Genomic DNA, 16519 nt, shown 5'->3' on the forward strand with positions numbered 1-16519 from the left:
TAAGAGACTTGAATCTAAATAATCTCTCCTGTAACTTCATGGAGGCAGTAATCTGAACTCCTTCTGTAAGAGACTACCCTTAGCAGTGAGTTAGTTACTGAATATTATGTTACTGGTCCATGTCATTCTCCCTGTTAGAGAAATTCCATTTTGCTCACTGGACCACAGATGGAAGAGCTGCTGTCCCCCAGTGCATAAGACACATATCCAAGATGCTGGTGCAAGTCTCAGCTCCAATGACTGCCTCATCACTTTCGCGAAATAAAACTCCCAACAGCTTGATGGCTGGAGCTCTCACAGACTTCAGTCTGAAGTCCTGTCGTCAAAAGAAAGGACTTGGATACAGCTTGTTACAGTCAACTTGAACACGTTACTGTCAAGGACAAAAACCAGAAATCCACAGACAAAAAGTACGTTGTGTATGTTTTAGGCATCAAGCTCACAGGAGACAGACGGAGACAAATGGTGCATTTGAGTAGCGATATTTTGGAGGCTGGGAAGCTTTTGTTTCCGTTGGGAAACCTGCTGTGGGATGGTCAGCAGGCAGAGTGGCGATCTAAGACACCATCCAAGCTGTGTACACTTAGACCCTCAAATGTTGACAAGGTATTGCAGCGGCTCAGTGCAGCTGAGGAGGACTTTGAGGGGGTCAGTCATGCCTAAAGGTGAACCTTGGCACTTTTTAGGGAGAGGTAGGTGCCTTATATCTTTAAGACTCTGGATGTCAGATGGCAACAGTTCCTCCACATACAGAAGTGCAAAGCTAATAAACAAACTTTAAATAATGATTTGGACAAGGACAATGAGAGCTAAAAATGAACTGGCTCAATATTCTACTCTGCATCCTCCCTATCTCACTGGTCTCCATCAACCTTAAAAATACTCTTCTCTCAGGCTTCCAAATCTCATTTACATTCTAAGCAAAGAAGAAAATTACGGTAACACCACCATTTTAAAACTTCAAATACAAGAGCCAAATTCATCCCTGATGTGATCTCATTAGCTTAATGAGATTACACTGGGGATGTAATTGTCCCAAGGACAAAATTAAATGAACAGTAATATATGTTTTTTGTAAAATCCTGTAATATGCTTTCATTAACTTTGTTCCCCTAACCACATATTTAACCTCTTTTCCTCTCTCTCCACTCACCATCAGTGTAAATGCAGCTCATCACCTAGGTAAGATTAAACACATTAACTACATGAAGGAGTCAGCATGCTGAATTTACCTATTAATCTTTTCTCCCACCCTCTTAATGGACTGATTTCAACTCCATGAAGCAAAAAGCAAATATTGCTTCTCCCCATAATGAAAAGTTTAAAAAAAGGCATTAGATAGCAGGTGCATTTTTAAATTTTTTTTCCTTCATTGTCTCTCCCTCTCTATCTCCTTCAAACTGGCAAAAATCCAGTGACTGTTTTGCTGCATCATGTATGAAATGTTTTGTCTCATTGTAATGCCAAGGCTGCAATCCTTCTTTCAAACTGTGACTATTAATATGTATTTCATCCTCTGGCTTTCCTGAGCCAAAGCAAATGAACTGTGGCCTCATTGAAATGATACGGTCTCTTGACCCTTTGTGCAGTTTAAAATGATGTAACCTGAACCATTTTAATCTGAAGGCTGGAACAAGTCAAAAGCTGTAATGAGTTCAGGACACTTCAAGACATCAGAAGAGCTATCTTGCCATAAAAGATGAATCTTTTGCATATAGAAGCTATAACATCATATACCTCATGAGCGACACAGACATAAAAAAACTGCTCAGTAGTAGATTTTTCTACCTCTTCCCAGTGATGACTTCAGAGACCAGATCTTGCACAAGGGATGAAATAATTGGTAATAAATGTGACACCAGAGTTAAATGCCTCTGTCGACTTTTCCAACAGAATAAACATTATGGTGAGGGTTTAAACCTATGCAATTTCTCAACTGGCAGACTATTTAAAACTTTGGGAGAATGCTGCCTTTCAGTGAGCTGGGTTTGTTACAGGGTTTGAGAATAACGTGTTTGCCTCTCCAGTCCACTGTAAGATGCCACTTCTGAAAATAACCTTCGGATATGTTTGGAGTTCCTTCCCGCTTCCACTGTGGTCACGTGCAGAGATCTTATGGACTCCACAGACCTCAGAGACAAACTTGGACTCCACTAAAGTCAGTGAAAAATGGATATAATAAAACTTTACATGTTGGTTTGGGTTTTTTTTAAGACCTCTAAACACTTTATAAAATGGGAGGAGTCCAGTCTTCCAAGTGGGAAAACTTAGGGATAACGATCCCAGCCTGGAAAGCAATTAAACTAGGTGCAAAAACTCTGTCCCAAATGTCAAATACAAATGATCATCCTATCTTTTTTCACAGTTTAAGAAACAGCTTCTCCTCCTACTATGCAGTGGCGAGTTAGTGCTCTATTCTCATCTTGAGAGCTAACAGTCTAATGGCAGAGGGAAAAGGCAAATTAAACAAGGCAGAATGAATTTAGACTACGGAGCATCCATCAGAGCTGAACGTAACAAGCTTGAATTAAATAATTAGAATACCAAGGAAAAAAAAACCTTCAGAGAGCAAAGGGTGTTCTTGGTCACTGATTGCTATTTAAATTGGTTTGGCCTCTAACGATTTAGAGATGGTCGAAATGCATAAATTTCCCCAAGCTTTATGTGCTTGGCTGTGATGACTGACCAAGGGAAAAAGTCCAATTTGCATAGTATATTTTTATAGATGGTTAAGCCTTTAAGTGGATTAATAAATTTTGGTACTTTTAAAGGCATAGGTTTGTATTAAATGACAGGCATTCAAGTTAAAAATAAAATGAAAACAACATACACACACTGATTAGAAACAGGTGCAACACCTATTTACCAAGGTTAAGGTCAAAGAGTTACTATAGTCAGATAACCAAAACATCTGCACAGGAAAAGCTTTCAAATGTCACCAAATTATGTATCAAATAATTTTATAGGTCTTGTGGTACTGTTGAAATCCTTGAAGAGTGGTGTGTGCTGAAATAGCTTGCCAGCTTGGAACTCCAGCTAAAACCCTTCTCATAGTTATTCATGCACTTTCCAAGTGGGATGCTATTCAAGCTCTTCACTTTAACTCTCCACCCCGGTATTTTTCCATTAAGTGATGAAAAAATTTTTTGTGACATGGTTTGACATCAGAATGAGAGGAACAGAAAAATACTACCTGCCTTCAAACCCCAAAACCTAAATCCTATCATGCAAATTTCACCCCAAAGGGGATTTTGCCCATAGAGAAACTGTGTATTAAAGAACAAATTATGACTGGACTGGTGAGAAAGTTGTTTTTTTGTGGGTTTTTTTAGCTTCTGGTTAAATCAGAAAGAAAACTTGTGACCTGCCTGTAATTAATTTTTTATACATTTGTGACAAAATGAAAAGAAAAAGAAAATAATTTGCAACTGGATGATATTGTTTTACATGAAACAAAGTGGTTTAAATTTAAAAACCTTAAAAATAAACTGTATACCAAAATATCATTTTGAAATGAAAAAAGTAACTATTTCAATTACATGATGTTAAAATGGAAGTTATGTTATCTGGTCAAAAAATTCTACTATTTTAGGACAAAGCAATTTAACTAATGAGACAAAAATTCACAAGATGTGACCCAAACCAACATTTTACAACTATAAAAAGTGAAAACAAATAAAAGTCTTGTGCTGTTATGGCAAACATTATTTCGGGCTACCTCTGTCAGCAGATCAGAATTGTCATGGCATTCTCTTGGATAAGAACCACTGTGTAAATACAAATTACACTTCCATTTCATAAAACAATGTAAGTAACAAAAAAAAGGAAAGTACCTGTAGTCTGCCAGTATCTACATTCATTATACCCATAGTTAAGGCAGCAGATGTGGTCTCAAATTAGTCTAAAATTCCCCACTAGTCTTTTGTGATTTGAGTGTCTGAATGACAAACTGAAATTTTCCCTTCTTTTATTTTTTACCAGTAAGTCAAGGCACTTGATGTTATTTTTATGTATAGCTTTACTTACACAAAATTACATTACTCAGGGTTTGACTTTTATAAGCACACAATGAAAAAGGAACATGCATTTCCATTACTTAAGGTGCCCATATTGTATACCCAAATACAGAACGGGCATATACCACTCAAAAACATGTGTTACACAAACTTTTCTTTCTGAAGAAAAAGGTTTTTTCATCAGTAACTGAATGTGAATCTGCAAAACACAGAGAAAGAACCCTCAAAAAAGGAGCCATTCGAGAAAAATACGAAGCACAAAGTATGGAGGTAGCCAAGGCCTCCCTCAGCCCCCAGAATTTGACTGAAGAAGCTGGCTTAGTGCAAGCAACATGTCCTCCTCCTTTTAAACATCACATCTATATAGAAATGCTAGTATTATAGAACTGGACGCGGTGATCAGTTTAGCTAACAATACCTTGATGGGACCTTTGAAAGACAGTTATGTAACTAAGTTATTAATCAAAACAATAAATAGGCATAAGAAATCACTGATTAAGAGTATTTAAGAGGAGCTATTAGAAGAAATTTCAGTCTTAGTGGAGGCTCTTGTACTAGCAAAATTAAATTCAGGCCTGGGGAGCACTGCTTCTTGGAGAGCATTGCCGTAATGCCCTGCAGGGGCGTCAGTGCACCAGGGGTCCGGTTTGCCTCGGTACCTCTGGTACCACCACCACCGCTCCAGCTGTTTCCAGTTGTGTTCCCTGCGCACACAGCGCGCCTCTAAGTTACGACGCCGGGCTTTGTTTCATAGCTTGCATTTGGAATGAGATTGCAAAGGGTTAGCCAAATGTTAGTCAGGTGGTATCTGCTTTGGTTGCGTAAGTTGCTGTGAAAATCTGGGAATCCCTGAGAAAGTCAAAGGAAGCTGCTTTGTGGGCGTTGCTTCAAAGGGCTGGGATGGACAGTGTGCTGGATTCTTTTTCCCAACAGTGTCTAAACTTATCTCCATTGTTCTTTTTTTTCTTTTTTTTCTGCTTAGTACTAAACCTGGATCCCAGCCAGCGAGGGACAACAATATCTTGACAGAGAACCTCATGCATCCCACACGGGTCATCTACATTGTCCGGGATCCGTGTGCATCAGAGATTACAACAGTGGAAAACAAAAGAATTACGCAACAGAAAGGTCTTGATGAGAGTAAACAAGAGAAACGTGACTTACTGCTGAAGCACTTTCCTGCCTGCAGTGGAAGCAGAGGGACAAGAGGAGGTCCACCCTTCAAATCTTCTCAGACAGTAACATAAAAATGCAGCAAATAAGCAACTGGAGTCTCATGTACTGTTGTCTAGTGTTTCTGTTTAGTCAGTACTGTTCCTTAGAGCAGAGATAAAGGACTAATGCAATTTCATACAAAAACATACATTTGTTTTAAGATCCAGCTGATAACATTGATAGAGTCTTAGGTAAATTAAAAGTGTGTTACTAAGGTCAGTGCCGGTTTATTCAAAAGGAAAGTCAACCGTACCCGTGAGAGAGCTTGACTGAGAGGAAGACTGTGGGACCGTTAAAACCCTGATCTGTTCTGAAAGAGGTCGCTTGACCTCACATCAGCCATCAGAGCGGTGCGGCCAGCCTAAGCTCGCTCAGAGCCCTTGGCACAACTGCCCCTCTAAGCGCCCGCTCTGCCAATGGTTCAGCTTGCCAAGGCTTGGCAGGCTCTGCAGCCCCAGCAACGTGTGCCCGTGGCTCCACGGCCCTCGCTTTTAACCCTGCCTTTGGCTCTGCAGGTGCCAGTAGTAGACCAGCCCAGCCCTGAAGGAAGGGGATGGCAAAGTGGGGAGCGCTAAGCTGGGGTCTGGCTCCTGCTCATGCCCTTTTCTCCTGCAACTCGTTGGCAACAGCGCGTTGCTTCAGCGGGCACCTGGTGTGGAAAGGGGAGACCCAGCCAGAAACAGGCTGAGGGGGGGGTTGAATACATACAAAAATTGATGGGGAGCTTACTGTCCAGGAGCACTTGGAAAGATGCTGCCTAGTGACCTAAGAAGTTGGGAAGCCTCAAGGCACACCAAGTACTGTATTTTTCTTACCTGTAGCTATGCATGCATTGACTATTTGGTATAGTCAGTCTTTAGGCTCTTGCCCTTTTTGGGGGAAAGCTTGCATTGCTTGTGTATGAGCTGTGTTCTGAGACATCCCTAAGGGCAGTGCAAGTTGAAAGCAATCAGAGGTAGCTCAAGCATTGGATTTAAGCAGAATTTGGGCATATATGACAAAGATGTAGTAGTCTAAAAAGCCTTTTTCAGCTGTTGCCTAATCCTGGAGCTACCTAAACTCCTTGGTAAGTCCATGTTGGTTTGTGGTAGTCCAGAATGCACAGAGGTATCTCCGCTTTCACAGGACTAAGTTAACAAATACATTCATCTTACCTAAACCAGATCAGAATAATAATATCAGATGCTTCTCAACCTGTTTTGACGTCATGATCCAATAAGCATTCTCAAAGCATACCTAGCATCCACACGCAGCATTAGGACCCACACAAAGTGTGCTGCTCCCCTTTAAGATAAAACCTGATGATTGTTACATTCAGTCAGGACGTAGAAAATAGCTTCAGCTGCCTCCCTTATTGAATCAATGCAAATCCACAACTCCCATCTCCCCTAGAGAATGCTATAACCACCAGGCTACAGATTATTCAAAATAAGGGTAGTCTCAAACCAATGCTGTTGAAGTAGTGCTGCTGTGCACCATAGTTAATTGTAGCCAGCAGGTTGAAAGAAGTGTTTATTCCCCTTTATTTGGCACTTGTGAGGCTGCATCTGCACTCTCCAGTTTTAGGCACCCCTCTGCAAGAAAGATGTTGAGATACCGGAGCAAGTCCAGAGGAGAGGCAGCGAGATGAGTATAAGGCATATGAGGAGAGGCCGAGAGTACTGGGTTTGTTCAGCCTTGAGAGGAGAAGGTGAAGAGGAAATCTTACTGCTCTCTGCAGCTGCCAAATGGAAGGATGGAGAGATGACAGAGCCAGGCTCTTCCCAGAGGAAGAGCACTGAAGTTCTCCCGCACTGATGGTATGAGAATCAATGGCCACAAGTTGGAAAACAGGAAATTCTCTTTAGGTGTAAGGGGGAAAAAAAAGTACCATGGAGGTGGTTGGATGCCTGAGCAGGTTGCCCAGAAAGGCTGTGGAATCACTACCTTTGGAGATACTAAAAAATTTACTGGGCAAGTCTCCCAGCAACCTGATCTACCTGAGCCTGCTTTGTGCAGGGAACTAGAGATGCCGACCTCAGGAAGTCCCTTCCAACCTCGGTTTTGCCATGATTCTGTGACTCTATGAAAGGGGAGAACAACAGATGAAGGCCTGCTGTAACTTCATAGTTGGAGCACTTGGTTTACAAGAGATCTGAATTCTGGTCCCTAGAACCGAATGTCTACTCATATACGTGTATATACACACACACGTACAGGGAGAGGTGTTAAAGCTCTGTTAGAAACACTAGACAAAAATGAGCCACTCCATTCTAAAATGCCTTATATTCCTGCCTCCTGGACAGAGCTTGCATTCTGCGCTGCAGATTGATTACACATGAAGAGGAGCATCTCTAGAAACCGCAAGTGAAGAAACCAGTGAGTGGGATTTGAGACATTTCCCCAGCCTTCCAACTCGTTAACTGTAGGCAGAATTACATCCATTTACTGACCCCAGGTAGCTCCCTCGCTCTAGTCCAAGATGCCAAGCCTTCTCCATGCTTTTCTGCAAGAAGCCTGTGTACCTCATTCCACCCAAGTCTTTGGGTGCCTTAATTGAACCATTCCCTAGCACTTATTAGATTTCCTACAAACGTACCAATAGTCTTGAAAAGTTTCTGCTTTCCGTGAACTAAATTCACAAGCTTTCACCTGTTCTGTGGTCGATTTCTAATACACTTTACAGAAAGACATTTTAACCCCTCTAATCTTCAAGTTAGTAGATGCTCTAGTATTTAAATTATCAAAGTGGACACTACCTCATTCAGAGATAGCCCGATCTTTATACATACATGCCTTATTTGATAGTATTGTTCTCGTGCAGCCTCCCCATAAGCGTGTATTATCTGTCACCTCCTGTCTTACAACGCATTCTCTTGAGAAACCGTGAGAGGGAAAGCTAATTTCCAGTTCTGTGCTTTTTTTTGAAAGCCCTCACCACATGAGGTCTTTGTTACGGCTGCAGGCCCCAGGTGCTAGAGTTACATGATATTATTTTATTATAATCACTGATATTATTATAGAGTCTGTAAGAAAGAGGGAGGTGCAATTACCAAATTAAGCAGGAAGGTAGTATGGTCAGTGAGGACTGAAGCATAAGAAAATAGTTTCAAGAAAAGGGAAAACTGTTTTTATATCTTATTAAAAATAGATATCAACATTTCAACTTCTTATATACCCGTACAAATAGAATAGACTTCACCTATGCAAAAGTCTGAAAAGGAGCTCAGCATGAAAATAATATTTTGTGCATGCGAATCTATTGTAAATAACTTTTTAAAAAGATTTTCACCTTTGCACCATGTGACGAATTCCTGAAATAATGCTTCTCTTACTGTTCTTACCATTCTTACTGAGTGTGGAGGTTCTGAACTATATATTGCTCATAAATCAGTACTGAATTTGACACTAGTGATATAAGAAAGTAGAAGTGGATGTTTAAGAGATTTCGTGCAGGCAGGAAATGCTGATATGTTACAGAACAAAATAAATTTCCCACTGTGATAGGTAGGTTGGAGTCTATTTCTAAACTATAGCAGAAGTCTCCGTCTTAATGTTGCTAATCATATTAGCTAAATATCACAGCAGGTAAAATGAGTTTTCAATAACACTGCTGAGTAATTTTCCAGCTAGTTTCATGCTTGGGATAATCTTATTTTTTTCTTTGTAAGTTTTGCATGGATATACTGGGGCAATTATCTTCAGGCATTTGGAAACTAAGCTAGCACAGCAGCTTGCCAGTCTGCCTTAGTGTGACCCACTGTGGTGTTTATGTTCTGCATGCCAGTTGTTATTAGCTCACATGTGCGTGGAATACCATTTTCCTCTTTATTGGTTTAACATAATGGTATACCATGGGGAGTGTTTTACGGAAGGGACAGGATCTGAATATAAAGGCTTTCCTTCAAAGCAGGTATTTATTATCCATACACAGGAAATTTCACTCATTCCTCCCATTTCATTTTATACATGAGCACCAAAATAGATATAATGGAGGAGCTTAAAGATGAATAGATAATGGAGAAAATAATTGCAATTATCTTCTGAGCAATCACAGTTTGCTCAGTGTTGTATAAACATTTTCCCAATCTGAGGCATTTGTGCAATAAAGGCCAGATTAAACTGTCCGCAACAGGAGAGGATAAATTTCACAGTAAAGTTCTCAGTAAATTCAACAAGTGCAGGCACACAGTGCTCACTGGCCTCCTCTAACACTGTGGTCACATGCCTCTCAGAGGCAGGGCTGACTTAAATGTCTCTTTACTTCCCCATCATAAAGCTGCCTCCAGTCTGTCCCTTCAGCCTGGGCACAGCCTCTCCCTTCACCTGGAGTCAGGTCAGAGAACCACCCAGATTTAAAAAAACAAAAAAACAAAAAACAAACAAACAAACAAAAACAAATTAAAACCAAACCATTACAAAAGAACAGTTGTTTTTCCTTTTTCCTAATCTAGTGCTTATTCTGCCTCATAAACAATTGTAGCAGAGCAACGCAGGGAGCAATGAATGGGAGGAACACAAAGGCAGGGAGGGCAAGGTAAGAGCTGTTTATGTCCACAAAACTGCAGAATAATGTGCAGGGAAACAGGACCCAAAAAGAGAGAAAAGAGTGTCTTGTCCCCAGATTTGCCCAGAATTTGAAGTTTTCATTAAAAAGAGAGATAATATCCTAATATGAATGAGGAAATGGAAACCAAGCCACATTCTGCATCCGACCAGACAGCAAGCTTGCATACCTCAGGCTAGCTTAGGGAAGAGAGCAGGCCCATGGTAAGGGACTGCAGACACATGGAGGTCTCCTTCTTCTGCCTTTTCTCCCATCAGTACAGAAGGCAGAACCCCCTGCGCCGCACCGGGAACACGCGGGTCCAGTCCTGCAGCAGCGGGGTGCACAAGTCGCCCAAAGCCACCGGCCGCTCTCGAGACGCAGACCTCCGGCTACGCGGAGGGGACGCTGCTCCTTTGGGCCCAGTCGTTGGCGACTTCTTACATCAATGCCCCAGCTGATGCCAAAAACGTGCCGGATGAAAGGAGTAAAGAAGTAAAAACTGCAGGGCTAGAAAATATGAAGAGGCTTGCTCAAGTAAGCTGCATTAATTTGAAAAAAAAAACCAAACCCAAACCAAAAACCCAACATCCACAACTTGGGAAAGGACCAATGATGCAGCAAGAAACAAATTTTTGTTCCAGTCTAACGTCACTCTGCCATAAAGTTTCAGTCTAATCATGCAGTTCATGTCCAAAGTCCTCTGTAGTATCTGGCAAAAATGGGAGGAAAATAGAATTTGGCCTAATGTCCCTCATCATATGCAAGGATACACTTACACAGAAGGCTGCAACAGTGCAATCAGTGCTGATATGCTCTGAAATAGATCATAAATATGTATATCTCATTCATTTTATGTTGTGGGTTAAATGTTAAAGGCCAACACAAAGAAAATGCTGTAGGAAGCGATTTGAATAAGGACAAGCTAAATTGCTAAACATAAAGAAATGAAGAGGTCCTGAAACAAGCATGATTGTAAACACCCAAATGGACAGAACTCCTCTAATTTTGACCCACACCTACCTCTTGATCTAATGTGAGACTCCGAACCCCAAAAGCCTAGTTTCCAACAGAGTTGTATCACATGTTTCTTTTCCGTTGTAACTGAATTAGAATAAAGCAGCAACTTAATTTTTATATATACTTTTTATATACTGGGTAGTCCATGCAGCAGAAGGACAAATATATATCCTAACTGTGGGGAAAACTTGAGTCAGTGTTTGTGTCTTATTAGATGTCAGCTGTCAGTAACATCATGTGTAGGTTTCTTGATCTCTAAAAAATTATAAACAATGACTAGGAAGATTTGGCTTTGCTTTGCTTCCCCCTCTCCAGTTAAGCCATTCATACCATACTTGTCCCAAGATCTCTGATCTTTGCCTGAGTCCATGTCCTATCCCTTATTCTCACTGAGGGCATCAAGCAGGTTCTCGACTTGGCTGCTATTTTTGAGAACTACATGAGCAGTCTGTATCTGTCATACACCTACCTCTCTGTCTGGTTTGGAAGTTGACCAGTGGGTTCCAAAGTTATTAAGAAGAGAAAAATGAGAGTGAGCAGAGTGACGGGCAACATGGTGACAGCAGCTTCACTTCTTTTGGAAACCAGACAAAAATAGATGCTTGTATATCCTAAATGCCAAAATTAAGTGGAAGGCAACTTTTCTGGGCTTCCGGTCTAAACGGAAACCAGATGTTCCAGGGTTATTTTCTCTGGTCCTTCAGAGAAGAGTTGTTTTGTCAGTAAGTTGCTTCCTCCATCACGGCCTGAGACTTTTTCTGCTGATATTCAAGTGCACTTAAGGCTGGGGGGGCAGCCAACAAACCTTTCTCCAGGATTTTGGAAAATCATTATAAAAAACATGTTCAGCATAAATAAGTGTGTGCTCATATTTTTGAATTTTAAATCCGTTTTCTTCTTTCAGATAAAAACAGCCAAATCCTCAGCTTGTCTAAATCAGCACAGAATCATTCTGCAGCACCGTGCCAATTTAAACCAATTGAGAGTCCTTTAATGTAAAAACAGATGATTTCCCACACACATCAGGTTTGATAGTTGTGCTGGCAAAAGTGTGGAAGCCACTTCTTCTTTGAATGTTGCTATTGAAATAAAGAAACTGGTCTTAATTCTCCAGCCTACTGATGTGCTCCTACAGACAATCAGGTGGCAATCCCCAGGATGGTAGTGTTGGGAAGGTATTGGGGAAGAAAAGCACGTGAAAGGCCAAACTAAAAAAAAAAAACAACTGGGTGATGTTTCAAAAGAAATATTATCTAAATTTATTAAAAAAAAAAAAAAGAAATAAGGAAAAAAAAAATCTAGGATAATAGGCATCCCACCAGACTTTCTTCTGATGGGAAGATAAGAAATAAAATTTTACTGAGGAGGATAAACATCTATTAATTCAACAGATTGCTATTATATGTTGGAGATGGCTAGCTCTAATCTGGGTTTAACACACTCCAGTTTGGATAATATTGATGCAAGACATTAATTTTACATGCTGAAAATTATCAAAAGACATTATCCCCATCAAGGAATCAATCTTCAGAGGTTTACACATGCATTTAACCACACACGCTACAGTCATGAGACAAACCAGGATGTGTAAAAGTTGAGCTAACACATCTTTTGCAGGAAAAGGACTGTAACTGGTAAAACTGAGGACACGTATTCTTTGAATCCAAGTTTTAATGTCAGTTCCAGTGTCGATACAAACAATGATAATTCCTTACTCTAATGTGATAGGCCATACCAAGGGTTTTTCTGCCACTATTCTGTTATTTTTCTACATGAAACATCACTATGAATTATATATGAAGAACTGAGGCTTACTGTATTGGTTTTGTTTCAGGGTGGTTTTTTTTCTTCATTTATTAAAAATACTTCCTTTATGAAGAAGCAACATGCAAACTGAAAGGGGATAACGACATAAATTTTATGAAGCATTAAACTATGAACTATTGCAAAATGCCTACCAGGCTATTGTGGGTACTAGGGTGAGAAAACAAAATAAGTTTAGGTAGATTTGACAATATTTAACAAGCAAAAGAGGAATTTACACACACAGAGATACAAAGAAATAATTAGTTTTGAACTTTTTAATTTTTACTTATAAGGAAGTACATTTCATGTATCCCAGCAGATCCTTTACAAAGATCATCACAGATACATATAAAGACACTGAAAAACAAAGATGAATGAATCCTACTTTAAGAAACATGCGGTCCTTCCAGGAATTTGTTATTTATTTTTATTTATTCTACAATGATAGCAGTCTTTTGACATACATGTTATGTGGCTGAAGAACGTCACACTTGTATTTCCTGCTTCAATACATGAGACGCATTGATATCCTAATAATAAGCATTCTAAAATGCCTTTTACTATGCTAGGTCCACTGGTTTCTCAAGTCTCAACCCAGAAATGGAGACATTGATTTTCTTTTCATAAAGACAGAATTTTCATAACAGTTGCTATGTAAAAATCAACCTACTCATTTTTTAAGGATCTACTCCATTATTTCACGTAAAGCTGGCACTTAGCTTGCTGACATTATTTCTTGATTTGGGACCTAGCAATAGCAACAATTTTGTGATCTGCATTTTTTGTATCCTTTGGGAGAGTTATGGGAAAACATATTGCACATGTAGGCTCCTTTTTATGACCATGGGCATTCAGTCTGAGTCAGCTGGGTTTGTTTTTTAAAAAATGGAGGCAATGCTGTGCCCTATCTTACAGTAACGTTGTGCAGCTGCACACAGGCTGAGCCCACATTACTTTAAAATGAAGTTTGACAAGTGCCGTAAACAGAGTATTGAATGAGGCAATGGCAAGACTTAAACTACAGAAACAATTCCTCTGCTTATGTTTTAGTGACCAAATTAAGCAGTCTATAAAGTGTATTCCTATACATGTACCCTCCTTATCATTTGCCCAAGTTCATTTTTTAGGTGAAATTAGCATTTTAGTAGCAAAAATGTCAATATAATAAGAAAAGATATTGCACAGGAGTCGTAAAGGTTTCAGTCTTCTAAAACTCTTACAAAACTTTGGAGTATCACAGAGTTTCAGAAAGACCAGGAAAATTGATCTGAAAAATGTTTCCTGACAAATAGAAATAGACCTGTCTCTACCAATGTCCAAGATCAGACCCAGAAGTAATGGCTCTCTTTAAAATTGAATGTAGAAAGCACAAGCAAGCTAGGACAGGGAAAGCATGCAAGGAGAAGTATCGCTCTAAATTTGATTAAAATGCATACCCATTAGCTCATCCCTCCACTACTAGCTGTCATTGGAGACAGGACTCCGGGCTGGACAGCTTGTTCCGACTGTGTTATATCTATATAGCTAAATGCATCTGTCCCATGGAATGAGTGTTCACCTCTGGGCAGGTGCTGCAGCATTCCTTCGCCTATATTACTTGGCTGTCCCCATGTAGACTAGACCAGCCTCATCCACATTGCATGGCATTTCCTATGGGTCTTCCCTCTGCCCCGTTTTGGTGGCCCTCGAACACACTGTTTTTTGTATGCATGTTTTTTTCCAGTTCAAAGACTTCAAAATATTGTGAGATCAACACCTCTGTCCACCAGCACAGCAGGTATATGTCACATACTAAGGAAGCTGTTGCACGTCCTGGGGCATGATGTGAAGGCATTTGGGGTGTTTGAGAGTGCAGATCTTGCCAGGAGCATCCAATAACCAAATTTATTGAAATCTTGCCTATTTTTCCTATAATGAGGGGCCTTCAGAGTGAACTGTCCCCAAACCATAGCTGGGTTTTGTCTGATGGAGAGCTATTAAGCATACTTCTAAAGGAAGACTTCATCCCATTTCGCTCTGTGCAATTTCTTAATACGGATGGACAAAGCGATTACATTGCAGCTGTGAGAAGGAACAAGAGTATTTGGGACACTATCCCAGTCAGACATCTGCAGTCAGGACCCTGCTACTGGCCCTTTACCTCCACCCACATGTCCGTGTTTGGGTCATACCTGAATAAAAAACAAAGCAGCGTCTAGATGAAAATTACTTCTAAAGGGTGCGAATGGGTGTCCTGTTCAGACGTTCAGAGCGAAGGATATCAGAGAGAGTTAATGAGAGAAATAAGCTCATAGCATGCCTTCAGAAGCTTGTCAGATCAAGTCCTAGGGAAGGCATGGATATTTATATATATAAACACCAGACCACTAAACGGAGATTAGATACCACTATGTAATGCAAATGGCTTGAACATGAACAGCAGTATGCCATGTGAGATCGTACAATGAAACCACAAATGTAAATATTAAACTTTGCCCAGATAAGCACACCACGGGTGCAGGCAAGTTATTACTTCCCTAAATACTGTTTACCAATGTCTGACTACAGTAACCTAACGGTTGGTTTGAACGTGTATTTTAAAGGTTGCCTTAGCTCAGCTATTCCAGGAGCCCTAACTCGAGCAAACCCCCAGCCTAGACAAAAGCTGCAGCTGGGAATTTTTAGGGAGGGACTTCATGTATTTGTACAAAGCATTGAGGCTGAAGACCTGACTAGGAGTGCTGGTGGGTGACTGCAATTTAAGTGATTCTTATAGTTCTGTTTAATTGCACTGTTCAGGTAAGATTACATTCTCTACTGGAAACCTCTGTTTATACCAATTCGTTAAGCATAAAATAACATCAGTTATTTTTCAAAAATATTTTTCAAAGGTGCGGACTGACATTAGAGAATAAAGATTGGAATAGAAAAAAAAAACAACACAAAAAAACCAAACAACGAAATAGGGGGGAGGGTGTGTGTGTTTGAAGTTAAAAAGTACATAAATCACTTCAGAAATATAATTTGCAAATTCATTGTGTGAAGTAATTAATCAAAGCATGGCTGAGTTATAGTGCTTGAGAGACTTTGATCTGACAACTGGAAAAAATATAAAGAAACTACTGGGTATCAAGCTACAGTGTTAGGACATAAAATGTTTCTCCATGCTAGTCACAAGTTTAATTACTTCTTTTTTTCCACTGACAGACCCAAATTAAAATAAATGGGCCACATCGAGACAAATTTCAGATGCATGGAGCACTTAAGAATATATTGTTCCCATAATACAGGAATACTGTGGAATTTATTAATAAAGCTGTTCAATTTTTTTCTTTCATTTGGAATTGTATTGGGAAAGTAAAATGGAATGCATAACAAGTACTCAACATTTTCTATTTTAGATGCTTAATTTAGAGACTTTAAAGTGTTGTTTTTATTTTTTACAAGAGTATATATGTTTACCCAGATTTACAGCAGCATGTGACAAGAAAAAGTTATGGTAAAAAAACATAGACAGTAGTCAAATATTAACTGAACTGCCATAATATTGTCATTCCTTACTCTCAATATGTAGAATTTCAGTTCAAGTAACACACAGAGATTGTTCTGCTAATCTGTATAGGTTTGGAATTGCTGAAAGTGACTTGAGATACTTTTAAAGTAACTAAATGTACTTTGAGAGTGACTAATTGCAAGGCTAAAAATGAAAAGATAAAATATTTCTTGTCAAATGTATGCAAATCTATGTTACAAATTTAAAGATTTTAGGAAGTAAATGGCACTATTGCTGAAAGAAATTATTAAGTCCATATGTACTGCTATCATACCCTGTGGAACATGGCTGGGGCTGGTCCATCATACTGGAACTCATGTCATTTGCCTTAAATGAAAAAGCACAAAGCTGAAAAGAAGTGTCATTGTTACATCACCTGTGTTATGGCTTTTAAAACCATGGGAG

The sequence above is a fragment of the Buteo buteo genome, chromosome 14 (genome assembly GCF_964188355.1).
Source record: "Buteo buteo chromosome 14, bButBut1.hap1.1, whole genome shotgun sequence".
NCBI lineage: Eukaryota > Metazoa > Chordata > Aves > Accipitriformes > Accipitridae > Buteo > Buteo buteo.